Genomic DNA, 4,620 nt, shown 5'->3' on the forward strand with positions numbered 1-4,620 from the left:
CAGATTTGTTCTGGCCAACATCTGTTGTTGATTATTGGGGTGTTGGTCATAAGTCAATTTCAGTAATAGATAGACAATAGCAGTGTGGCCCTTGGTTCTACTTGGTGTTTTCTTGGTTTTGGTAAGCTACGGTAAGCTACGACTCAGTGGCATCAGTGGCCACAGGCATATCATAAGAGCCCCAAGCTTTGCCATCATGGCAGAGCAGAATCCTGCATTGCCTGACCACAGGATGATGCTGCAGATTAAATATTTGGACCTATTCTAATCCCAAGGAGATACTTGAGGGAAGGACCACCTTTTCTAGGTGATCCCCTAGTTCAATCTGAGTAACGTGTGCAACTGCATTTGGAATGAATTTGGGCTTGGATTGCCCTCTAATGGAGAAAAAGGCAAAGACACCAGTAGCAAACTCCTGCCAAATATGGACTTTGGCTCCATCTACTGCTGAAATTGTAAAAGTGACTGAAAGCACAAAGAAAATAAACAGCCTGCTTGGAGTTTCTAGAAAGCCAGAATGGGAAGATAAATAAATAATAACAGAATGCCAAATTCATATTTCACTCTGACAAGCATCAGCTGTTTTCAAGAAACCATAATTTCAAATATTATTCAAAATAAGTTGCCTGAAATGACCAGAGAGTAGTTGGATTATCCACACAGAAAATCTATAAGAAACAGCAGTTATTTTGGATCAAATTTCTTTACAGTTAACTATAGTATATTCGGTTCAAGAGCTGGTAAATATACATTCTTCTCATCAGCGCACAGAGCATTATTCAAGACAGATCTTATAATAGGCCACAAAATATCTCACTCAGTACACACAAACTATTTTGAAATAGTATCAAATCTTTCCAAACAAAACACAATTACACTAGAATAAATAACAGGAGAAAATCTGGAAATTATAAAAACGCATGGAAGTTAAACAATTTAAGTTTTGAGGGGAGGAAGATTGAAACCAGGGACAATTTACTACTGAGCAACCTCCCAGTCCCTTTTTATGTTTTTATTTTGAGACAAGTTTTCTCTAAGTTGCTGAGGCTGGCCTTGAACTTGTTATCCTCCTGTCTTAGCCTCCTGAATGGCTGAGATTAGCGATCTGCACCCTTTTGCTCTGAACCTGTTGTAAATAACTTCCTTTTGAATAACCAATGGATCCAAGAAGAACTCAAGAAAGAAATTTTAAAATGTCTTTAAAGAGGGAGGGAAGGAAGGAGGGAGAGATAGAGAGGGAGAATAAATAATATCTAAGGGATACAGCAAAATTAGAACTAAGAGGAAAGTTTATAAAAAATCAAAGCCTATATAAACCAATAAACAAAAACCCAGAAAATTTCCAATACACAACCTATTGCTGTTATCTCAAGGAACTAGAAAAAAAGAATAAACCAAAAACAAAATTAACAGAATAAACAATAAGGATCACATCAGAAGAAATTTTATAAATCAAAACTAGAAAAAAATTGCATAGGATCAGTGAAACAAAGAGGTGGCTCTTTGAAAAGATAAACAAAATTGACAAACACTTGATAGAATAAGACAAAGAGAAACAGCACTCAAATAAATCAGTGATGAAAAGGAATACATGTAACTTAAACCACAGACATACCGAGAATCATTTGAGATTTTTTATGAATTATCATATGACAACAAATTTGAAAACCTAGAAGAAATGGAGAAATTCCTGAAATCATATACATTATGAAGATGAATCATGAAGAAATGGAAAACTTGAACAGAATAATAAAAAGTAATAAGCTTGAATAAGACACTAAGTGCCTCCCATCTAAGAAATGCCCACTACATGATGACATTTCTCTGAGTCCCTTCACACATTTAAAGAAGTTCTAATACCAATTCTCCTTAAGTTCTGCTTCAATATGGAAGAGAAAGGAATTCTTCCAAACTCATTATCTGAGGCCAGAATAAAACTGATACCCAAACCAGATAAGGATATAAGCAAAAAAGAACACAGCAAACCAATACACTTTATGAATACAGACATAATTATCCTCAACAAAATACTAGCAAACCAAGTGAAACAGCACACTCCACATGAACAAATGGGATTCATCCCAGAGATGTCAGAATGGCTCAACACATGCATACCAATGATTGTCATATATTGCATCTATAGAATGAAGAGTAAAAATTACATTTCCATCACAATGAATTCAGAAAAGTCATTTCAAACAATTCAAAATTCTTCCATGATTAAAAAAAAAAAAAAAACTCGGAACAAGATAGGTATTGAAGGTATTATGGTTTAGATGTGAGGTGTCCACCAAAAGCTTATGTTTTAGACAGTGTACAAATTTGCAGATGTAAATGATTGGATTATGAGTCTTTACTCAACCAGTAGATTAATCCACTGATAGGGATTAATTGGGCTAATTGAAGATGTATAGAATGAGGCTGGAAGAGATGGGTTACTGGGGACTTGCTTCTGGGGTTTATATTTTGTTCTTAGCAGAGCGCTCTCTCTCTCTCTCTCTCTCTCTCTCTCTCTCTCTCTCTCTCTCTCTCCACCCCCACCCCTGTCTCTTCCCCCTTCCTGATTGCCACGTCCTGAGCTGCTTTCCTTTGCCATGATGTTCTGCCTCACTCAGGCCCAGAGCTGTGGATTCAGCTTTCTATGGACTGAGACCTTTGAAAGAGTGAGCTCCAAATAACTTTTCCTCCTCTTCTTGTCATGTCTTTGGGTCACAGACACAAAAAGCTGACTAAACCATAAGAAACGGACCTCAATATAATAAAGTCCATTTATAATAACCCAAGAGCTAACATTATACTAAATGGGGAAATGCTGAGAACTTTCTCTGTAAGATTAGGAACAACACAAGAAGGCCCACCTTCACTACTTTTATTCAACACAGTGTTGAAATCCTAGCCAGAGTAGTTGGGTAAGAGAAAGAAACAAAAGGCATACAAATTGAAAAAAAGAGGAATTCAAGTTGGCACTACTGACATATGACATGATCTGATATATAAGAAACCTCAAACACTCTACCAGAAAACTATTAGAACCAATAAAAGAATCTAGTAAAATTTTGAGATACAAATCCAGCATGAAAAATCAGTAGCATTACAATTCACCAATAGTTGTTTATCTAAAATAGAAGTAAAGAAATGATCCAATGTGCATCTTAAAAATAAGATTTGAAGCTATGGAACTACTGGAAGAAAACAATACACCAGAAGATTGGAATTGGCAAAACTTATTTTGAGAAGACCTCAAAAGCACAGGAAATAAAATTAAAAACAGACAAACAAATTACATCAAAATAAGAGGAACTCTAGATAGGGCAGAGGAGTTGGAGGGGAAGGGAGGGGGCATGGGGTTATTATTGATGGTGGAATGTAATTATCATTATTATCCAAAGTACAGGTATGAAGACACAAATTGGTGTGAATATACTTTGTATAGAACCAGAGCTATGAAAAATTGTGCTCTATATGTGTAATAAGAATTGCAATGTATTCCACTGTTATGTATACATAAAAAAAAGAGCATCTTCACAGCAAAGAAATTAATCAATGGTGTATGTGCACAGACAACCTACAAAGTGGAAGAAAATATTTAAGTGTTCAAAGTTTTTGACAATCATGACTGTCTTGCCCCCTTTTCATTCTGACTAAATCAATCTTTCAAGCATTTAAATGACTTAAAGTGATATATCTCCCCCTAAATTCTTAAAGTATTGGTATCTTTAATTTGAAAATGTTCAAAAACTTTAATCATGTTCACACCATAATAAATAAAGCAGAAAAATAACGTTTTACTTAAGCATTCTTCAATGTGAATTTATTAAGGCACTAAATGCTAAAGTAGTGTAAATGTTTCCAAAATGACTTAGAATAATAATATACATACCTAACCATATACCATAGGCTGGAGACTCTACCCCTTTGTGTTAGTACGTTTGTGGTTTGCTGAGAAGATGAAAAATCACAGCAAAACTACTACTCTTTGAACTTCCTTATCTCCACTGTATTGGGAAATTATGAATTTTACTTCCTTTAGAATTTCAACTGATGAATCACAGGGCGAAAAAAACCAAACAAACTGAAATAAGAATGTAGTAATAAAATAACAGGGTGTTGAGGCAGTTCCTAATCTCCAAGAGGATGCTCTTAGCTCAGTTTGTTTCCTAGTAACAAGAGGAAGTGAGTTGCCTCTCTTTATTTATGAGGTTTTTAAAGGGCTTTTACAACTATTTGTATGATATCAGTCAATGTGAAAAGCTTCACTAATTTAGAAAGCTAAGAAATAAGACTGAAAAATTAAGTTAGCATAGATGTAGAGAAAAAAAGAAAGCTGATTGCATAGGAAGGAAATTATCTCATTCTTTAGAAAAAAATTTTAAAAATAAATCCAGTAAAAAATGGAATGGAGTAACATCTCAATAGTTATTAGAATATATTATGAAAGATAAGTAATTTTAAATGATTATTACCTAAGGTCAAATAATTTAAGATAGGATGTGCTAATTTCTAGTGGGTTTCTGGGAAAGACATAAAAATGAGCATGCTTGGGCTTTTTTTGGGTTCATATAAATACTAGATTTCCTCATACTCCATACTCTTTACATTTCAACTAGACATTTTTATTCA

Source organism: Urocitellus parryii, chromosome 2 (assembly GCF_045843805.1).
Source record: "Urocitellus parryii isolate mUroPar1 chromosome 2, mUroPar1.hap1, whole genome shotgun sequence".
In the NCBI taxonomy this organism is placed as follows: domain Eukaryota; kingdom Metazoa; phylum Chordata; class Mammalia; order Rodentia; family Sciuridae; genus Urocitellus; species Urocitellus parryii.